Source organism: Manihot esculenta, chromosome 17 (assembly GCF_001659605.2).
Source record: "Manihot esculenta cultivar AM560-2 chromosome 17, M.esculenta_v8, whole genome shotgun sequence".
Lineage (NCBI taxonomy): Eukaryota > Viridiplantae > Streptophyta > Magnoliopsida > Malpighiales > Euphorbiaceae > Manihot > Manihot esculenta.
In genome coordinates, this window is record NC_035177.2 from 10,947,263 (window position 1) to 10,971,334 (window position 24,072).

The following is a 24,072-nucleotide window of genomic DNA, read 5'->3' on the forward strand; positions in this document are numbered from 1 at the left end:
GCAATGGGGATGATGATTGAAGATAATGGGGTTGATAAAATGCAAAAGCTCCTTGGAAGGAAAAGAAAAGAAAAGAAAAGAAAAGAAAGGTGATGTTGAGATGAGTAGAGCCATAGAAATTGAAGGCAAATGACAGCCTTGTTTCAAGGGGAAATCATCTTTTGAAAATTAAAAAAATAAATAAATAAATTGATTTCCACCAACAAAGGTTGTTGTGGGTTGGGAAATACATTGGAGAATAAAAGCAATAATTAATTAATAATGCACTAACTCATGAACAAAACCTAAAACAAAGCTTAATGGTTTAAAAGAGCTATGAAGCAAATTTCAAAGAGGTGTTGCTTTTTAGCACCCATTTGAGATTGTTGCTTTTTATTTTTATTATTTTATTCTGGTTTTTTTTTTTTAAAAAAAAAATTCTTTTAATGGAGGCACCAGCAGTTCTAACCTTTGTTAAGTAATATGATTTTGATTCAAAGATAAATAATGCACAAGGCCATGTTTGGTTGTTCCATAATTATGAGCCAACTTCAATTAGGCCAATCAGTGTTGAATTTTTCTTATAGCCGTGTAGGCCATTTTCCTGGTTTGTTTGTGGGTTCCACTGCAATGTTTTCCAATTCAAAAGCAGGAGTTGAGCCATCAAAGTCCGTGGAAAGCAAACTTACGTGCTTCTAATTGAATGGAAAATCCAAACAAACCGTAAATTATGACTTAAAAGAAACCAAAATAAATAAATAAACAAATGAAAAATAATTTATTCACTTGAAAATCACATATTCCAAATTGGGATTCCTTGAGAAGCAGGGACTATGTAAAAATCAAAAGCAAAAGAATCAATTTTGTATAATAAAGCCTTGCTGGCTAGCAATGGAATATTGACCTATTTGGTTAGCCCAAAGAGGCCGCTCTTTAGTCTTTAGCAGGCTGTTTAGACTTTTTTTTCTCTTTGGTACATTTCTCAAATGTCCTTCTGAAGGTCAGAACTTTAGAAAGGTTCAACTCCTAATAGTGCCTTTCAAGAGTGTTGACATTTGATAATATATATATATATATATTTTCTTTCTAAGTTAGAGAAACCATCATCTACTGTTATTTGAATGGAAAGTTTTTTAAATAAGATTTTTGAAAATTTTAAAATCTTTAAAAACTTTGGTTTTTGAAACCCACTAAATTAATGAATTAGAAAGGTGAGACAAATGCTACCAATCGGCTACAGCCTTGCGTTACATTAGGTTTCTTTTGCAGTTTGGGCCTTCCAATCTAGTATAACTTACCCCATGGGCCTTAGCTTTGTGTGTGCATAAAGCTAAGAAACCCTAGATGACTGGTTGATGAATTCAAAATGAAACAGGAACAAACTATGCGTATTGCTTTCCCCCACATTGACCTTTACAAATAAGCAAGTGAATCCAACCATAAAGCAAAATATCCTTGAAACTTAAGCATGAAGAAATTGAACTTCTCTAGAATCGATTGATAGAATCTAAGGATGAATTTAATGAGGCTTGGTTTCGTTCAAGCAAAAACTCTTAACTCATGGAATATCCGGGAATATATCAGAAATTTGCTACCTTTCCTGGGGAAGAGAAACTTGCACCATTGCAGCTGAGAGCTTCCTGATCAATTTCCACCGTTCTGAACAATTTTTAGCTAAATCTAATTCTTCTCTCTATGCAAATTCATTCTTCACTGGATAACTCAACACCATGATGACTTTACAGCTGGGCTTTCCTCTCCAGGAAAGATGTGGGTCATTTCGGCCCTCGTTCAATTTCTCAACAAGATCATTTATAAACTTTTCCTTCTCTGACCCATTATCTAGCTCAGTATCACCTGGCAGATTATGAACACCATTAATAAATTCACATTTCTGAAGCTTCTTTAAACGCTCATCAACAATTTGTTGTGTGCTCGTCTGAAGATGCTCACTTCTTGTAAAACTCGACTAAGCTTCACTGTCTGCCAGCATGTCGTATATCCTGTAACCATGGGAAGAATTCAATGAGAGGAAATCGTCCTCTGTGGATAAATTCTGGAAATTTCTGGAATAGATTTCATAGAAAATACCTCCTCAAGTAGTAAGTCAATATTCTGCATGTAACAAACCAAAAGCTTCATTTTTCACTTCAGTGTTTCCTTCCCTATATTCTTTTTTACTTGCAAAACCTCCATTCTTTTACAGCTGCAGCTTCCTGCAATAGATCCCAATATGAGGAGCAATTCTTACTTGATGATATAACAAAATCAGGAAAGACAGTACACAAGGTCATTACACTGCACCTTTCTGGTTGAATTGAAAAGAATTGTTAGAAAGCTGTCCGAGTAATGCAACTCTAAGTGACCCCCTGGAAAGGGAAAAAAAAAAGAAATAAATAAATAGAAAATAATAATTAACAATTAAACCTCAATTCACTAATGTGCTTGTGAAATGCTGCACGAGAGAGATCCACAATTTGACATAAAAATTACAGTAAGATCCTTTTTCGATGGCTAGGTTACTGCTAGATACACAGGTAATCTACTTGAACACAGTGAAATAGTAAAATAAGAAACAAGATCACAGCTACCCAATAAAGTTTAGCAACAGAGGTGAAGCCCGAAGCATAGAAGTAAAACCTGCATGCCTGATGCACACATGTAAATCAGCACAACTGAAGCTTGTGACTCGTGCTCAAGAGATGCTTAAGCCATAATCATACTGTTACATATAAGAGAAAGAGATTTAGGAGTAAGGGTAGTTTTGAAAAGAAATAATTAGATTTTTCTAGAAAGGCGGGAAACAGAAAGTAATAGTTTGTTAATTTGTTGGACGAAAGCATAAAAGGGTGCCAGAAGGGAGTTTGTTATCAATGGAGAATTTGAATGAATTTAAATCTCCACATTTCCTCCCTAATTCTCTCTTACTTTTTCTCTTTCTCACTCTCTTATCTTTATCCTTTTTCCCCAAATCCATCTAAATCTCCCTAATTCCTTCTTCTATTCTTAAATGTCTCTCTATCTGTGACAAATTGATATCAGAGCAGGTTCGAGAAGGGCTGAATAGATTGCAATGACTACTCGATCCGTAATAGTAAGTTCCGAGATGCTGAAGTTTGTTGAATTCGAAGAACAAACAAGGAAGTTATAGGAAGGTGTGCAGAAATAGGCAGACAGATTTGATGGAGAGTTGAAGGAGGTTAAGAAAGGTATGCAGAGATCGACGAAGGATAATGAGGCCCTGAGAGGAGATCTGCATTGGGAAACAATAGGCAAATGGAGAGTTGGCCATGTCGGGATTGCAAATTAATGGATCAGGCTCCTTTAAAGGTCTGTTACCCACACCTCCAGCAACCGCGATCACCTCTCGTAATACCTCCGGTAATTTTCTTAATCCTGCACTTGATAACAATCTGTTACCAAAATTGAAAATTGAACTGGTAACCTGTGATGGAAAGGATCCTAGGCTCTAGATCCGAAAATGTGTCAAGTATTTTGAAGTCTATAAAGTTCTTCAAGATTATAAGGTAGATATTGCAAGCCTGTTCTTAACGGACAAGGCTAATGCCTGGTTCCACAATTGAATCGAGGCAGGATGCATTCATGCGAAGAATTCGAAAGAGCTTTTTCCACTAGATTCGGGGATGAGGGTCTTGAGGATATTTTGGAAGAAATGATGAGGTTAAGACAAGAGAAAGGGGTAGAGGACAACCAGGATTAGAATGGAATGACTTTTGCTAAATCTAGGAAAAGCTTATTTTTTGTTTACCTTCATAGGAGGCCTTAAGGATGAAATCAAATTTATGGTTCGTTTGTTGAAACCCACCACCTTGACTCAAGCTGTGGAAATAGCTAGATTACCAGAGAAGTTGTTAGATCATACCAAAGAAAACAAATCTTCCACCCAAAACAAGACTTACTCAAATACAACTTCTTTTAGACCTTCACATCAATACTATAAACCTTATCAGACAACAGCCTATTCTCCCAAGAACTTAGTAGTGATTCTAATACCAAGCCTAACAATATTCCTCCCAAAGTTGCCACTACTGATCCTTCCCCAATTACAAATTCAAGTACCTTAGTCAATAAACCATCGACATCAAATCTTATCACCACTAAACCCAACCCAAAACCCTATTTTAAGTGTGGTGAGATATTTTTTCCAAGACATCAATGCAAGACTGCTTTGGCTATGCAAGTAGAGGAGCCAATGGAGGGAGGGGAGGATCTGTATGCTATGGCTAAAGAGGTGGTAGAGCCGAAAACATAAGAAGGGCCCATATTATTTGTTAATGCAGTAGAAGGCAGCCAGGGTTCTGAAACTATTAAGGTGTTAGGCAGACATAAGCATAGGCAATTGGTCATTCTGATTGATACGGGTAGCATAAAAAAATAGCAAAGGAATTGAAGACAGAGTTGATTGAGATTCCTCAAGCAATGGTCACAGTAGTAGATAACAGATGGAAGAAAGATGACCTGCAGCCATAAATGTTGGCAATTTGGTTGGCAGGTGCAAGGCCATTCCTCCAATACTGATTTGAGATTGTTGGAATTGGGCAGCTATGACATGATTCTCGGAGTCATTGGCTCAGAACATTCAACACAGTTCTGTTTGATTTTGATGGTTCCAAAGTGATGCACCAAAGGAGGAGCAATACTGCTACAAGGCCTAAATGAATGTGATTCTCCACTGGAGCTGTGAAAGAGTAAAGCAATTGTTACACAAAAACAAAACAAATTTTCAAATCCCTCTGTTCTATGTGAAATTAGCAGATCTTGTTGAAGAGGAATGGAATGATTATTCCACAGCGGGAGAAGGAGATGGCAGAATGCAACTCTTCCTGGCCAAGTTTAAAGCTATCTTTGAGGAACCACAAGGATTACTTCCTCCTAGGAGCCATGATCATGCAATTCCCTTACTGTCTGGGACTCAGCTTGTTAATATCAGGCCCTACAGATACCCACATTTCCAGAAGGCAGAGATTGAGAAGCTGGTATCCGATATGCTGAGTTTAGGAATTATTCAGCTTAGCACAAGCCCTTACTCTTCCCCTATCCTACTAGTAATGAAAAAGGATATTCCACTAGTAAAGAAAAAGGATGGAAGCTAGAGGTTCTGCAATGATTACAGAAGATTGAACGACAACACAATGAAGGATAAGTTTCCAATTTCCATTGTTGACAATTTATTAAAAGAGTTGAATGGGGCCAAAGTGTTTTCTAAGCTGGATTTGAGAGCAGGTTATCATCAGATCAGAAAGAAGGGGGGTGACATAAGACAACCTTCAAGACCCATCACGAGCATTTTGAATTCACGGTCATGGCCTTTGGACTCACAAATACTCCAATCACATTTCAAGCTCTCATGAATCATATCTTTCTGCCCTATTTGAGGAAATTTGTGCTTGTGTTCTTTGATGATTTTCTTATTTATAGCCTTGACATGGATTCTCACCTACAACATTTGAAGTTGGTATTTCAGATCCTTCAACAACAACATATCTATGCCAAATTCTCTAAATGTTCTTTTGCCAAGGTTGATATAGACTATTTAGGACATCTTATTTCTGCTCGAGGAGTTACCATTGATCCTAGGAAGGTGGCAGCTATGGCTTCTTGGCTAGTTCCATCCTCAATCAAAGAATTAAGAAGCTTTTTTGGGCTAACAGGCTATTACAGGAAGTTCATTAAGAATTATGGAGTCATTAGCAAGCCCTTGACTGATCTATTGAAAAAGGATTCCTTCCAATGGCATGACACTGCTCAACAAGCCTTCTTTAAAAAATTAAAAGACATTATGACAAAGGCTCGTGTGCTTGCCCTCCCTGATTTCAAGAAGCCATTTGTTGTAGAAACCGATGCTAGCAATTTGAGAATGGGAGCAATCCTACAACAGCAAAATCATCCCATAGCTTTCATTTCTAAGGCTTTTGGTTCGAGGAGTCGGAGCTTATCTGTCTACAAGAAGGAACTTTTAGCAATCACTTTTGCTATCTCCAAATGGAGGCACTACCTTGAGCAAGGGTTGTTTTATATTAAAACAGACCATGAGAGCATAAAGTTTTTATTGTAGCAGAGATTGCACACCAATCTTCAACACAAGGGAATTGCAAAGTTATTGGGGCTGGATTACAAAATTCTATACATAAAAGGAGTGGAAAATAAGGTGGCAGATGCAATTTCCTGCAAACCTAGTCAGGAAGCTGATATGTTGTATACTCTACATTTAACTCATTCATCCATAGCTCCCACATGGATGAATAGTATTATAGAGAGCTATGAGGAGGACATTAGAGCTTTTGAATTGCTAAAACTCCTAGCAGTAGATCCTAATGCTGCTCCAAGGGATAAATTGCAGAATGGAATATTATTGTATAAGGACAAAAAATTTGTTGGCCTGCATACATCTCTCAAATAGAAATTGTTAGAGTTCTATCATGCTTTAGTATTGGGTGGACATTCTAGGATTCATGTGATTTACTTACGGTTGAAGAGATATTTTTTCTGGCTTAGGATGCTAATTGATGTTATGTAATTCATCAAGTGTGGGTGATACTTGAGCCAAATGCAAAGGCGAAACTTGTGCCACACCAGGACTTTTACAGCCTGACAACATATCTCTATAGATTTCATTGAGTATTTAACCAAATCCAGAGGGAATGACACTATCTTGGCACTGGTTTGTCAATTCACTAAATATGCTCACTTCTTGTCTCTTTCTCACCCATACAGTGCCTCTACTATAGCCAAAGTGTTCCTCGACAATGTTTATAAATTGCATGGAGCTCCCCAAACAATGGTGCCTGACAGGGATAAAGTTTTTACTGGTTTATTCTAGAAGGAGCTTTTTAAGAAGTTGGGGATGTCTTTAGCTTTTTCCTCTGGTTACCATCCTTAATCTGAAGGTAAGACAGAGAGGGTGAATCAATGTGAGTAAAATTACCTTCGTTGCATGTCCCACATGAAACCTACTTCCTGGGTTGATTGCTCACCACTTGTTGAATTGTGGTACAATTCTTCCTATCACTCTTCCATCAAGATGTCCCCATTTGAAGCCCTATATGGATTTTGTCCTAATCCTTTTCCAATACTTTCCTTTGGTGCGACTTCAATGGGAAAGGTGGAAGAATTTCTAGTGCATAGAAGTTAGTTGCAACAGTTACTTAAAGAAAATTTGCAAGCATGGCAACACAGGATGAAACAACAACAGGCCGATAAGCACAGAAGTGAGAGAGAATTAGTAGTTGGGTATTGGGTGTACTTAAGGTTGCAGTCTTATAGGCAAGCAACAGCGGCTATGAGGCATTCCTTGAAGCTGTCAACTAAGATTTATGGACCATTTAAAGTCATTGAGAAGATTGGAACTATAGCCTATAAATTGCAACTTCCTGCTCATGCAACTATTCATCCTGTATTTCATGTATCGATGTTAAAAAAAAGTTGGGAGAAAATATTGTTACATTGCAGGACCTTCCAGAAATGCAGGAGGATACTTTCACTGTCCTCCCTGGAAGGGTTCTGGAGACAAGAACTGTGACTAGAAGGGAGCAGCAGGTTGTCCAAGGCTTGATTAAATGGCTCAATTTGTTGGAGGATGATGCTACTTGGGAAGACCAGAGTTTTATTACAGCACAGTTTCCTCAATTCTCACATTCTTGGAGACAAAAACGTGCTAATGGGAGCGGTATTGTTACATATAAGAGACAGAGATTTAGGAATAAGGGTAGTTTTGGGAATAATTAGATTGTTCTAGAAAGGCAGGAAACAGAAAGTACTAGTTTGTTATTCTGTTGGATGAAAGCATAAAAGGGAGCAGGAAGGGAGTCTGTTATCAATCGAGAATTTGAATCTCCACATTTACTCCCTAATTCTCTCTTACTTTCTCTCTTTCTCACTCTCTTATCTCTTACTTTATCTCTCTATCTGTGACATATACCTTGAACAAGTAGCGTTGAAATCATTTTCATCAAGAAGTAGCATCGAAATTACACTTTGAACAAGCAAAGTTGATTATTTATGTCATAACCAAACCATTATTATTATTTATCTGGTGCACAGTTATGCGAAAAGCCCATTTCAAAATGACTATTGACTCGTGCAGTTTGGACGTATGAGAGTTTTAAACATATATCACCAATAGAAAAGAATAAATTACAGAATAAAGAGGTGATTCCATATATAATAACTTACATGGAATGAAAAATCAATCATAGATAGGCACGTATGTATGATGGGTCTCAAAAAATTATAACCACCATGCACTTCTTTTTTATTTTCTTTAAATAATAACCATATTTATATACATGTAGACTTTATTGGCTTGCCGTCATGTATTAACACGGTATCCCCATTTCACTAAATAATTACTCCATAAAAAAGCCCTATTATCAGCAGTGACAACATAAACCATCAGTAGAAAAGCCTATTATCAGCAGGGAAGACAAAACAAGTTGCTGAAATTCCCATGCAGAATTTATGCAGACACTTTTCCTTTTTTATGGGAATTAAGGCCGCACATTCTAGATCTTGAGAATATATCAAATTCATGAGTTATTTTGGTCCTTCTAATTCTCAAGAAATTTGAAATCCTACAAGCCCAGATCCCAAATCCCAAATTCTGACAGGGAATTGTGACTCCAAATTTTACTTTGGTAAATGGCATATTAGGTCCCTGAACTTTTACTTGCTATAGATTCACATCCTAAACTTCTATTATTTTCTAGATTGAATGCCCAAATTCTATTATCTTTTTTACATTTCCTTTTTTAATAGAATCAACAAAATATTCTTAAATTGGATAAATAAATAAATAATTGAAAAAAATTCTCCCTCCCTCCCTCTCTCCATCTCACCCTCCCCCATCTGATAAAAAGATCTCCCTCTTTGCATATTGCTCTCAAAATCATCATATTGCGAACCTTGAGCTTGCATCAAAACTGCCAAGTCCAAGAACATTTTGTGCAGCTCCTTTAGATTCTCATCTCCAAGAAAATTTTTCCTCCGCCATTCCCATTCTCTCTCCGTCCCTGCAAACCACTATCTCTTCTCCTCATCCCCCCCCCCCCCCCTCTCTCCCCCTTCTCTGTCTATCTCAGCCTGCAAACCAACTCCTCTCCCTCTCTTCAAACAACCTTCTTTCCCTCTCTTCAAACCACCTTCTCTCCAATAAAAACCAGTCTCCATCAAATCAAATTCTCCCCCCTTTATAAAAAAGACCATTATCAACAAAACCTAAAACCCATATAAACAAACTCGACTCAACAAACATACATCAATAAACTCACTTTCCTTCAACGATCTAAGCAAATTGGAGGGCGAGCTTTTTAAGAAATAGAAGATGACGAACCCAAAAAAAAAAACTTGCCATTGAGAAGCAAAGATTTCTCCAATAAAAGAGAGCACCACAGTTGATCACCCTCTGATTTTATCAAATCCTTTGACTCCTATTTAATTTAGCTTCTGGTAAACCCCTATGAAATATATTTTGCTGCTTCACTAATTACTTTCTTCTGAACTCTCCATCTTAAACCTTCCATTCTCGACATTATAACGTTTCCAGAAAGCTGCACACTTGAAATCAGATTCAATTTCACTGGATAATGATAAAGATGATGGTGTTAAGCAAGGAGGACTATAGGTGGGGAAATTACAGAGTGAGGCGGGTAGTTCTTGCCCAGACTAGGTCTATATAAGCACAAGGCATAAAATACATGAGTTTTATAATTGTTATTTGGATGCCACTTCAAATTCATGCATTGAATCTGTATAGATCTGATCTAGTTAAGTTTTTACCTACAGTGAAAAAGCTCTGTTGCCACAGGATGCAATAACTCTGTTCTTGTGGAAGGAAAGATCATAGATCACATAAGGAACGATTGAGGGTTTATATAGAGTAAAGAGAGAGGTTTCTTTGTTTGGGAAAGATATGTTAGAAGCGCAATAATTTTTAAATTTATTTAATTAATTTTCTGCCTCTTGTGTCTTAAATGGTGTGTTATATATGCTATTAAATAGCAATAAATATATGAAGATTCAATAACTTATGGTTTTACCCAAACTTCCACTATTGCTACACATGCAGACCCCTGCACTATACTAGTAGAGTATCTATCGCTGCCACTACCATCATGATATGTTCATTTATATTGTTAATTATGCCACCATTAGCATTCAAACTTGCTACCTTCACCGTCACTACCACTGGAAATAGCATCACTGTTGCCAGCATTATCATTATTGTTAATGACAATAGAATCACCACCATGACCATAACATTATTATCATCATAAAGTTCTGGTCAAATGCATAATATACTTCCCCACCTTTTAATTAATACACCTTATGTTAACCATCTAAATTTATTTATATCCTACCGTTAAGTTGGACAGTTAAGTCTAATGTAAATGTCACATTATCATACTGCTCAACACCCTAAATTAATATTTTAATCTAATCTAAAAGAGATAATTGTAAAACAAATCTCAAACTTGATCAATTTCAACCAACAAATCTACTCCAAAATCAAATTTTCGGTTTGGTTTAATTTTTCAATTCTATTGGGTTTACTTATAACTTTAGAAGAAACACTTCTAAGAGTGACAAATTTTTGCGTTGGTAAGTATAATTTTTTTGCATCGTTATAGGTCATAAGTGTCATAATGATATTATCTCCAGGAAATCAAGAAGCACGATTTTCCCTACTTGGGATCCACTTTGACATAGATGAAGGTCAAAATTTAGTCTAATTAACAGAAAATGGTTAAGTTTGGTCTAATTTATAACTACAATTGTCTCTCATCTAATTAATTAGCTATATTGGGCTAATTAGACTAACTATAGACTTTTAGCCCCGTCAAAGTGAACATAACAAATATGATTAGTTTCCCAATAGAGAGAATCGAGTTTCTTAATTTTCTAGAGGTAGTGTTATCACAATACTTATAACCTATGACGAAACAAAAAATGACATTTATCGACGTAAAAAAGTTTCAAACAATGGGTTATCGGCTCTGAATAGAATGATGACATGAGTTATATTAATTTTGGGTTATATTAAAATAATAATTTGTGTTGTTGATTAGAATGATGATATGACATTTCTATTAACTTTAACGGTCTGATTTAATAGTAGGTATAAATAAATTTGGATAGTTAGTATAGGGTATGTTATTTAAAATTTTTAGTCTGGGGTATATAAGTTAAAACATGAAAAGCTAAGATTTTTTTTTTGGCCACTATCCTAATTAAGAAAATATAGTTAAAAGAATAAACTTTATATTGCATTCCTTAATATACCCTCTACTCATATTAATCTATTACTAAATTATTCTTGGAACTAATAAATTTTACTTTTTTGATACATATTAAATAGGATAGATAATGAATCTAATAAATAAACTATCAATTTAAAAAAGAAAGTGGTCTATAATTTGAGAAGGTTGAAAAAGGAAAAATTGTAAGATGGAGGGAGTATTAATGCCTTGTTACGTCACTGGACACACCCAAGTAAATTGATATAAAAATTTAGGTGAATAATCATGTCAAGGTTTAAACATTTGAATTAGCACACAAAAATGGGAGTAATTTTTGCCTTTATTTTAATGCGATAAAATATCTTAATTATATATTTATGTCTTCACAAACTATATGGATCACATCTATTATATGCTAGGAAAAACAAATAAAAAACTTGTACATATTCATAGAAGCAAAATATTTAAAACATACATATTTAAAAAAGTAAAATATTTTTAACTTGCACCTTTACCACTCAGTTTATGTATAAAACAATTATAACTCTAGCAAATATTGATGATATCAAATATATCTTGCATTTTAAAATAGTGAAAAAATTAAAAGTAATTTTTTAAATAAAAATATCTATGACTTAATAAATCATAAACGAAAATAGGGGTAAACTTGTGAACTAACATAATTATTCTTAATTTTTTATGTTGTTTATAATATTACAACTTTTTTATGTTATTTATGATATTACAACTTGTTAAATTAATATTTAATAACAATAACAACAATGAAATTTAAAACCCGAACTAACATCAATAATAATAATAATAATAATAATAATAATAATAAATAATAATAAAAAGAGGTTAAGAGATTAAATAGAAAGCTACGGACTAAAATTGGTTTGTAGTGGGAAAATTTATCCAATATCGATAAAGATGTATAGCCTCTAGTGTATTATCAAATGAAATGGTTTAGGCGAACTAGATTAATTAGTTTATTAATGCGTTCTATATTTCCACCTATTGCTTTTTCTACAATAAAAATAGTTACTATATTATTATCATAATTAAATAAATTAGATTGAAAATCATAATTCACTAGTATTTTAATCTTATGACCTGTTTTGAACATTATTTAAAATAAATGATAGAAAATTGTGAGTCAATAAGCAAGAACAAAAGATAACGAGTATCATTCTAAATAATAATTGAATAACCTAATAAATGATACTTATGTTTCAAACATTTATTAGAAGTACTACTATTTAGTCCTTGCGGTTTGGTAAAAACTACCTAGTTCCTCTATTTCAGAAAAAAAGCATTAGTTATTGTTAACAATTTAGTCACTCCGTTTATTTAAATCACTAATAATGTATGAAATTTCTAAAATACCCTTCTCCCTAATTAGTTCCTACAATTTCATAACACAATTATTAAATCCTAGCAATTTCAAAATCACAACTATTCAGACCCTATAATTTAGAAAAAGGACTAAATAGTTAATGTTTTGAAAAAATAGAGACTAACTAATGTGTGTTTGGAAAATATAAGGACCAAGCAATGAGTTTCACTAAACTACAAGGGACTAAAAAGCATTTCTCAAATTAATTTGATATTTTATTTGTACTATTATTTTACTATCATGCGATAATAGACAAAATAAAAAAAGTTTAATGAATGGAAGAGTAAATATAATTTATAAGTTAGCATATAAAAGTTCCAGATTATCATGCAATCAAGGAAATTACCTAATTGAAAATCTTATTGTATGCTTTAACAGGTATCAAGATATCTAACATGTCATTAAATGAAGCAATTTTAGAAAAGGAAAAGGAGCATAGCCTTAATAAGCTTCTCTAATTTGAAACCTTATCTTGCACCCAAAAGTTTAAGTTGCTACATAGTATATAATTTGCCAAATAACTTGTAACAATTGCATCTCAAAAAAAGTTTATTTTACAATTCTGTAGCATTTGATTATGCATTATAATAAGTTACAAAGACATTATAAATTAAAAATTTGACATTAATGAATTTATTTCACTTTTTGATTGTATAGACAAGCATAATGTGCATATTTAATATTATATATATTGCTTATCACAAAAGTTTACAAAGTGGAAATTAAGTTTTTATTTTATACATTCATTTTTCCGATTTTTATTTAGCTTAAAATACAAAAAACTTCATTTGTTGGCGTGGCTAGCAATCACATTTTAACCCAAAATTCCAATGCTTTTGCTTTTGACAATTTAGGCTCAATGAATCAAATTGAGTAAAGTCTATCAAGGGTCGAAGTTATTGACGACATGCCATTCCACATATAATGTATATTTATTATGAGTGGAACCAACATATAACATCAAAAATATTTTACTCATTGAGTGGGACCCATGTAACATTGAACATTACATGCTATTTTGGTTTCACTCATAACAAATAACAAATAAAATGTTCCACTTGAGATGCCATGTAAAACATAGTTATAACACACCTCAAATCAATTTCAGGTAGAGGTGGCAAATTTTCACATGACCCACGAACTCAACATGAACCAACATGAGCCAAAGTGACCAACAACCTATTTCAACTTGCATAAAACCCTAAGTGCTTGAACTCAAATGACCCGAGAAGTGATGGTTCAATTGAGGATCAACTTGATAGCACAACTTGAATTTAATTTGTCTTTGACTTCATAAACCCAAGCTTTGACCTAAAAATTAAATGAATTAAATCAAATTTCTAATAAAAGTTAATACCAAAATCATTTTGTATAGCAACCTAATAGGCAAGTTGAATCGACTTGTAATCCAAATTAACCTAAAGTGGAACCCCCTAACTTGACCAGTTTGCATCTTTCATTTAAGTCATAGGATAAAATTGCAACCCAATTTGAGAAATTTATCCTAAATTTTCAATATTAAAGCATTGGATTGAAATTCAACTAAGCACAAACATTTGGCTTTTTGGTAATTAGACCTTTTCATCTAAGGGTGTGTTTTGTATGAGGTTAAAAGGGGTTACATATTACGAGGTAATAGTTAACCTCATTTAATGATGTTTAGTTTTGGGTTAAAATTTACACTAGGTTAATATATCACATCTAATGAGCATATTCATAACACTACCTCCCCAACATACGGAATGACATTATATCAAGTTAAATGGGTTAAATTTTAACATCTCAACTCTTTTTATTTCTCATTTTGTTATACCAAACATAAGAAAAGTTAATGAGTTAATAGTTAAACTCATTTTCAATATTTACCCAAACAACATCAAATAATTTTTTGTTCTTTTTTTAGCGGTTAACTATTACTCCATAAAAGAATGCACAATTAACCATTAACCTTATTTTGTTAACTCCATACTAAATATATCCTAAGTTCTAAACTTATAAAAGTACATAATTTATTTAGATATAACTTCATAACCATCATAAAGATCGTCTAAATAACTCTAAATTAAAATAATATTCATATAATTGATAAAATGTACATGCAACACATGTCTTTCAAAAGCTAGTAACCTTAAAAGATATGTCCAATAAATTGTGGACACTGCTTGTATCCAAGTCATTTCATTTGAAACCCTAAGTTGGATCTTGGAAAGGGTTTGTAATAAATATGCTTGTCGGGATGTTTAATGAGGTTCAAAGGTCAAGGATAATGAGTGTACTTATTCCCTCAAATCCTATTTTGCTTTTCCTTGAAACTTGAGGAAACGAGAACTATTCCTCTTGTGTAACTAATATGTAGACTTTCAACCCTTATTAACTAATACTTTCAAACATCCCAACATAGAATAATTGTATACCTTCTCATTTCTTTTCTTTTCCTATCTCATTAAATACTACCTTTTCTTTTCTAATCCTTCTAAAACTCACAAACATAGTATTCCCGTGTGTTGTTTTCCTGGAAGCTACACCAGCACTCTCGCTAGTAGGTAAGATAAACAACAAGTAATTTTTTTTTTTTTTAAAAAAAAACACATTAATTTGCATAAGGTGAAGATTACGGCTGCAGGATCAATAATGTGACTAACACTCTTGTGATTCACTTGTTATTTGCTTAAAGGGAAATGAATAAAGTGGAGAAAGAGTAACTCCTTAGTTTTCACCCACTGGTTACATACTACAGTTATTTCTATGCCTTATAATTGAACTGCCTGATATCCCAATGCCACTAAGAGGATTCTTACTATAAAATATCGGACTAGCATAATAAACATCAAATGCAAAACAATCGTTCCATTTGAAGAGAATTTAATTGTCCACATACAGTTACCTAGCAAAGACAAATTGAAATTTTCCAAAAAGTTGACTCCAATTAGTTTGGGATTAGAACTTGATTATTTTAGTTTAGTTGTACGTCTACCTAGCAAAGATAGAAGCTTTTTTGACCATCATAACCTTTTCTTGTGATCACAAGAATATAATATCGCCAAATTTTCATCTTTTCAAGCAATGTAGAGGGCAAGTTTTAAAAAATTCGATAGAGAACTTTATTCAATACCGATACTCCTCCACTACATGATTAAATTGCTTAGTGATTCATAGCCTATACACTAGAAAATTTGCTCCTATATTAACCTGCACCACCCAAATTTCTGAGTATCGCCAAAAATGTCAAAATGCTAGGGTTTCTTATTGTTTGCATTGAGTGAAGCAACAGAACTTTTTTCCCATTAAAAAAATTGAACAATCAAAGCACTTCAAAAGCGATTCCAGAAAATTATTTTATAAGTAAAAGGTAAAGAACCTGGATCAATTTACGTTGCGCCACTGAACATACTTGGGTTTGTTGAGACCAAACGAGTATCTTCGGTGGCCCGTCCATTCGATGCGAAGGCACAGTGGTGGTGGTACTGTGACCGGCGTCGTAGTTGCTAGCAACTAGAGCTGGGGATGACGCAGCCATGTACCAACTAAAGAAAAACCGAAAAAAGGAAGGCAGAGAGAATTGAGCTAGATTTACCAGTTAAATGTGGCTATATTTCCTTTGTGCTTGAAATTTCTCGTGATCGCAGAGGGGAGTGTTGGTTGTGGCAGATTGGGCCGATGGACAGTGGGAATTTTGGGTTTGGAAATAACTCAAATGAAGTATTCAAGGGCAAATAAAATTAATTTAAAATTTTTGGTAAATAAATTCTTATTTAATATAATATCAATTTTTTAATATTAAAACATTAAAATATAATATTTTAATTACTCTAAAAATTAAAAAAATATATATTATAACAAAATAAAAAATAATTAGATAATTACATTGTATTTTCTCTATTAAAGTAATTGGCTTTGTTAAAGCAGCTCTTAAAAATTATATATCGATTAATTAATCTAAGATTATATAATCTCCTTTAATTATGTATATATTAGACACTCTAATACTCTTTCTTAATATAGATATTTATCATGCCCAATTTATTAAAAAAATATTATATTTGAGACCCATTTAAAGTTTTGATGAGTAGATCACTCAATTGCTCTCCTATCTTTACATAACTGGTGGAGATTAAATTTTCTTGAATCTTTTTTTACGGATAAAATGATAATAAACTTCAATATGCTTAGTCTATTCGTAGTATACAAGATTGGAAACAATATGAAAAGCAACCTGATTATCACACTAAAGTTTCGCGGGTGATGCAATATTCATACCAACTTCTTTCAGCAGATGATTTATCCACAGAATTTCACAAGTAGATTGAGCCATAGCCTTGTATTTTGACTCGGTACTGGATCTACATACCATATTTTGCTTCTAACTTTTCTAAGACACTAGATTTCCTCCAACAAATACACAGTAGCATGTAATCTTCTATCACTTTTGAATCTCGTCCAATCAGTATCAGAAAAACACTCAAGTGTAGTATACCCATGATCACTATAGAGTATACTGAGTCCAGAGGTCCCTTTTAGATAACATAAAATTTATTCTAGAGTGGCCCAATATTTCACCATAGGTACAGATGTAACGACCCGAAAATCGGACCGCTACCGGCGCTAGGATCCGGATCGGTTTAAGGCCGCCAAGACCCGTAGCAAGCCTGACATACATCCTAAAAACCTGTTTAATTCCATACATGATCAACAACATACATAAAAATTTAAAACTTTTTTTTCACTCATAAGCCAAACTCAACCTGTGCATACACTGAACATTCTCATAATCATAATCATGACCCCTCCGTGGGATCTCATCAATGCCCCAATGGGCGATACATCATAAGATGAGTTGGCTTACATAAACATCATAAAAAGATTTAAGATCATGTATTAAAAGGGATACCTCATACATAAAGTCAAGCACAATCTCTAATCCTCAATATCATTACATGACTGATACTTTACTTTTACATAACATTAATACATTTATCATGTCCACACTATCTATTATAACTACCAGACTTCATTACTCTTGTAAACCTCTTGGTCTACCCTGTACCTGCAATCCTGGGGAAATTGGGAGAGGGGTGAGCTACTAGAGCCCAGTGAGCAGAATAATAAAACATTTAAAACATATGATAACATGAAATGCATCACATCACAACTAATCACATCAAGGATGAACCTGTCACCAATAGCCCTCTACATGGTCCAACTGTGCCAGAACGTAGAATGGGTCCTGGTCTTTCCCTTACATAGTGCCAGCGAACGTAGAATGGGTCCCACTGGTCTTACATTCCGTACCGTACATATCACATCGTCATATCATAGATCGAGGGCTATGGATCATCCAACATTCATCCACATCAACATTTAAAATATGCAATGCAACATATTCGTGAATTCTAATGCAAGCAACCTAATTCATCACATGGCATTCATGATGCATGATCATGCTCAATCCTTGCAATTGATTTGCTTAAAAACATAAAGGGTTATTCCACTCACCTCTGGATAGCTCTGACCAGACATTGGGGCAACCGACTCACTGCTGGGGTCCTCGGTTCCTCGGGTCCGAACCTACACAGGTGGACTCAAATGAGGGACCAAACATACATGAACATAACTCTAAACTATCCCCCAAAAACCCCCTAAAACATCATAGAATAATCATAGAAAAACATGCAAGAAAGGGCTGGACAGGGCACTTTCGGCGGCAGGTTCAGCGGCCGAAAGTCCCTCCAGAGCCGAAAGTCAGGCAGGTTCGGCGGCACCTTCGGCGGCCGAAACTCCCAGACAGAGGCGAAACTCATGCATGTTCGGCGGCACTTTCGGCGGCCGAAAGTCCCAGACAGAGACGAAAGTCTCCTTTCGGGGGCAAGCTTCGGCAGCCGAAGGCTGCCTCCACAAGCACGTTCAGCGGCCGAAAGTTCCTTCGGCTGCCGAACCTGGTTTCTCCCAGAATGGCAGAAACTCAGCTCCCTTATGCATTCATGCCTCCAATCTCATCCAAACATGCATAACCCTATTCTACAACACTCATACACAAACATACAAGTTCCTAGGGGCATCAACTAACTAAAACCCCATCTATCACACATCCAACATACATTTGCAAGCCACATTGTTCAAAAATCACACCAAAAACCCATAAGCTCAACATAAGCTACACATGCATTTTCTACCCCATGAACTTGCATAAAACTTGCTTAAAACATAAAGTAAGCTAGAGATCGACTCTTACCTCTTGAAGATCGAGGGTGGAGGCGATCTAACTTGGAGTTGGAAGAGATTTGAGTTCTTGAACCTCAAAGCTCCAAAACTTGCTCAAAACTCGGAAATCTTCAAAACAAGATGAAAACTAGTGAAAAACTCAAAAGAACTGAAGGAAAAGACTCAAGATCGGTGAGGGATGGCGGAGAACTCACCTTGGCCGGAAATGGGGAAAAAGCTCGCCCGTTTTCGGCTAAGGGACCCTTTTATAGTGGCTGGCCAGGCCACGTTCGGGGGCCGAACATGCCTCCGCATGCATGCCATGTTCGGCGGCCGAACTTGAGGTTCGGCGGCCGAACCTGGACTTTCCTCACTTATGCTTTCGGGGGCCTAAAGGCACTCCCGAAGGCATGCATGTTCGGCGGCCGAACTTGAGGTTCGGCGGCCGAACCTGAGTTTTCCTTCAAGGTTGTTTTCATGCAAAAACTCATTTCTATTTTACTTAAAACCATGAAATACCTTAAAACATTTTATGAAAACATGATTCTACCCTACTAGAGGCTTCCGACATCCGAGATTCCACCGGACGGTAGAAATTCCGATACCGGAGTCTAGCCGGGTATTACAACAGATATGAACTAGCTTACAATACTTATTGCAAAAGTAATATCTACCCGAGTCATCACTATAAGATAATTCAGTTTTCTAACCAACCTCCTATACCTCTCTGGATCATCACCATGAAATAATTCATCATTTGTGAGACATATATTAGAAATCATTGGTGTGCTATAGAGTTTAGCTTACATCTTCTCAGTTTCTGCAAGTAAGTGAAGAATATATTTCCTTTGAGACATAAAAATTCCCTTTTTACTCCTTAATACTTCTACTCCTAAGAAATACTTAAGCTGACCCAAGTCTTTGATATGAAAACTTGCATGCAAGTAGTTTTTTAGAGAAGATATCTCTATATTATCATTTCCTATAATGACAATATCATCAACATACATAACAAGGAGAATAATACCAATAACTGAATTGCTGTGGAAGACTGAATGGTCACACTTGCTTTTTTTTTAATCCAAATTTTCGAATAACTTCACCAAACTTACCAAACCATGCTCGGGGACTCTACTTCAAATCATACAAAGATTTTTTTAAACGGCAGACTTTTCCATACTCCACCTTGCAATAAACCCTGGTGGTTACTCTATATACACTTCCTCCTGGAGTTCACAATGTAAAAATGCATTCTTGATATCTAATTGGTGTAAAGACCAACGCTAAGAAGCAGCTAGGGAGATGAACAAGCGAATCGATGTCATTTTTGCCATAGGAGAAAAAATGTCGGAATAATCAACACCATAGGTTTATGCATAACCTTTGGCGATAAAACGGGCCTTAAGCCTCGCTACGGAATCATTTGGATTGACTTTGATGGCAAAAACTCATTTATAGCCCACAGCCTTCTTGCTAGAGGGTAAACCAACGAGTTCTCAAATATGATTTTCATCTAGAATCTTGATCTCCTCAAACATTGTATCACGCTATCAAGAATGGGCCAGGGCCTCTTTAACTATTTTAGGCAAAGAAATTGAATCTAGAGAGACAATTAAGGAGGTAGAAAAAGGATACAGGTGATCATGAGACAAAAAATTAACAATAGAATAAGTAGACTTACACTGTCGTTTACCTTTATGAAGAATAATGGGGAGGTCAAGGTCATTTGGTAGTAGATCCGATGGCGAAAAAGATTCTGGTATAGGACGTGTATCATCAGGTATTGATCTTCTTAAGTTTTCTTGAATAGAAATTTCCTTCTTCTCTTTCGTTTTAAACAATTCTTCTTTTTCTTCACTTGTCATTTGAATTAAATAAATTTAAGGTCTCAATGGAATCGGTACTCATTCACCTATCTACAAAGAATTATAGAATTAGAAAAGGGGAATCAGTTTTAATTGACGGATTCGACATCTGTCAAATTTTAGAGCTGTGGTCGGGGATCTCTAATAATTTATTTTTTTATGACTAGGTCTAAGAATAGTATAATTCAGTTTGATCCGAAAATAGAGAAGACTATAAAACGGTTGAGGAAAGTAACTAAATTGCAAAAATAGGCAAATTCAGGAACCTCTCAGCCGCCTACCCAAACATCTGCAAGTAAGAACATCGAGAATTTTACATCTGCAAGGCTGCCTAAATGCCTAGAAAATTCCAGCAAAAAGATAAACAATGGCTGCCGAAGAACAACCTCTTTGCATCACGTACCCAGTGCTGATCACACCCCTGGAATTGCAAACATCTATGATTCACATGCTATCCAAATTCCATGGGTTGGAGAATTAAGGCCCACATTGCCATCTGAAATAATTTTACTTTGTTTGTTCAAGTATGAGACCACATGGGATAACTGATGAGTAGATCAGGTTAGTAGCCTTTTCTTTTACTTTGGTTGAATCTGTTAAAGATTGGCTTTATTATTTGCCTCCAGGATCAATTACCACTTGGGCACAAACCAGAGATTTATTTTTGGAAAGATTTTTTTCAGCAACTAAAGCTTCATTTATAAGGAAAGAAATTAGTGGAATCAAGCAAAGAAAGAATGAAACACTCTATGAATATTGGAAACGTTATAAGAAATTGATTGCAAGCTGTCCCAAACATGGAATCACGCCAAGACAACTCAACCTTCAATTTTATAAAGGGTTGTTACTTTTAGAAAGAAGAATAATTGATACTGCTAATAGAGGAGCCATTTCAGAAATGGAGCCTGAAGAGGGGAAAAATCTAATCTCGAAAATGGCTGCCAACTCTAGGCAGTATAGCCGAGAAGAAGACATCCTTAAGAGTGCGAATGAGGTGAGTATAACATCTTTAGACTCTAAAATTTCATAACTTATCGCTGTGATTCAATAATTGGCTGCAAAAAATAATGAAAGGACTTGCGAAATTTACAAAAAAGCCGACCATCCCACAGATATGTACTCCACCCTTTAGGAAGATGAGCAACAAGTAAATGCAATTGAAGGATTCAATGGCAATAAAGGAAGTATGATCCATTTTCGAATACATATAATCCCGGATGGAGAGATCATCCCAACCTTAGCTATGGGAATAGGCAGCACAATTTTCAGCCAAGAGTGAATTATCAAGCTTCCAAGTAAGGTATGTCTTCAGAAGACATTTTGCAATCACTTACTAATAGTACCTTCACTTTTCAATAGGAAACAAAGTCAAGCATATAAAATTTGGAGAACCAAATGAGCCAACTTGCCATTTCAATGAGTAAGCTGGAATCTCAAGGGAAACTGCCTTCCCAAACCATGTCAAACCCAAAGCAGAACATAAGTGCAATCACATTGCGAAGTGAAAAGGAACTAAAAACTGACAGCTCGAAGAAGGTTGCCCAAGGTAGTGCGATAGGTCTAATGCCAAAAACAGAGATGGAAATTCAAATAGAGAAACAACCCCAAAATTCTAAAATAGGACATCTCCTAATTCAGGTAACATGTCCTCCTTTTTCTGAAAGACTTGCTCAGTCCAAAAAGGAAAGGGAAGAAAAAGAAATCTTGGAGATTTTTCTCAAAGTCTAGGTAAATATACCTCTTCTTGAAACTATAAAGTAAATACCCAGGTATGCAAAATTTCTAAAATATTTATGCACTATTAAAAGAAAATTATTTGGACATGAAAAAATAAAAGTAAGTGACAATGTGTCAGTTGTACTTCAAAGAAAAATTCCACAATATAAAGATATGGGCATGTTTCCAATATTATGTAAAATTGAAAATTTTGAAATTAGAAAAGCAATGTGTGATCTAGAAGCTTCAATAAATGTTATGCCCTCTATCTGTCTATTTGTCTTTAAATGCAGGTCCATTGAAACAAACTGGAGTTACACTCCAACTCGCCGATAGATTGATAGTCTACCCTAAAAGCATGTTGGAGGATGCCTTGGTGCAAGCGGGAAAGTTAATTTTTCTAGCAGACTTTTTTGTCTTGAAAATAGAAGATGACAATTCATCAAACTCTACCGATTTGTTGCTAGGGAGACCATTCCTCAACACCGCTAGAACGAAGATTGACGTGCAAGAAGGCATGCTTACAATGGAATTCGACAGGGAGGACGTAAAATTTAATATATACAATGCAATAAAATATCTTGATAATTTTTTTTCCTTTGCAGCATAGATATTTGTGATCCTTTCGCCCAAGAAGCGTTTGAATTAAGTAAGGAGAACAAGTTGGAAATAGTTCTAACCGAAAGCTTGACAATGGACTGTCTTGACAATGGCACATCACAATTCAATAAAGAAATCATAGAAACAATCCGCTCATTGGACACATTGAGCCACACGATAAATATCTTTAACTCGATTTCAGTACCCGATACTTACAACAAACTTCTTTCTTTTATTTTGCAGACACCAAAACTTGAGCTGAAAACACTTTTAGCTTATTTGAAGTATTTATCTTTGGAAAGTAATAACATGCTTCCGGTCATAGTTTCTAATAAGCTAAGTGAGGGAGAAGAGGATAAGCTTGTTCAGGTGTTGAAAGAATATAAAAAGGATGTCGGGTGGACAATTGCAGACATAAAAGGGTTAAGTCCCTCTACGTGCATGCATAAGATCCTCCTTGAAGAGGAGAGTAAGCCAAAAAGGGATGCACAAAGAATGTTGAACCCACCTGTGATGGAGGTTGTGAAGAAGAATATGTTAAAATTGTTTGATGCAACAAGAATATATCCAATTTCAAATAATAATTAGGCAAGTCCAGTCTAAGTTGTACCCAAGAAAACAAGAATAACCGTGATAACCAATGCAAAATGAGAGTTAGTACCCACTCGTGTTCAAAATGGGTGGAGGGTTTGTATAAACTACCGCAAGCTAAATTCAGTAACTAGAAAGGATCATTTTTCTTTATACTTTATTGATCAAATGTTAGAAAGATTGGCAAGAAAATCTCACTTCTGTTGTCTTGATGGTTTTTCAGGTTTTTACCAAATACTAGTGCCCCCAAAAGATCAAGAGAAAACAACCTTCACATTTCTATTCGGTACTTTTGCTTATAGAAGAATGCCTTTTAGGCTTTGCAATGTACCAGTAACTTTCCAAAGGTGTATGGTCAGTAAATTTTTAGAATTTATTGAGAAAATAATAGAGGTATTCATAAACGACTTTACAATTTATGGTAATTCATTTAATGAATGCTTAATCAACCTCAATCACATTTGAAAAG

General features: G+C 35.0%; 1 long non-coding RNA gene across 1 annotated transcript; it reads right to left on the reverse strand.

Annotated features, from left to right (window-relative positions):
* Nucleotides 1-1,441: 1,441 nt before the first annotated feature.
* On the reverse strand, nt 1,442-16,325 carry LOC110604604. Its single transcript, XR_002486273.2, has 4 exons — nt 15,992-16,325; nt 2,284-2,348; nt 2,071-2,195; nt 1,442-1,982 (listed from the first exon to the last, which is right to left on the reverse strand). It is a non-coding gene; the product is annotated as an uncharacterized LOC110604604 (long non-coding RNA).
* Nucleotides 16,326-24,072: the final 7,747 nt, after the last annotated feature.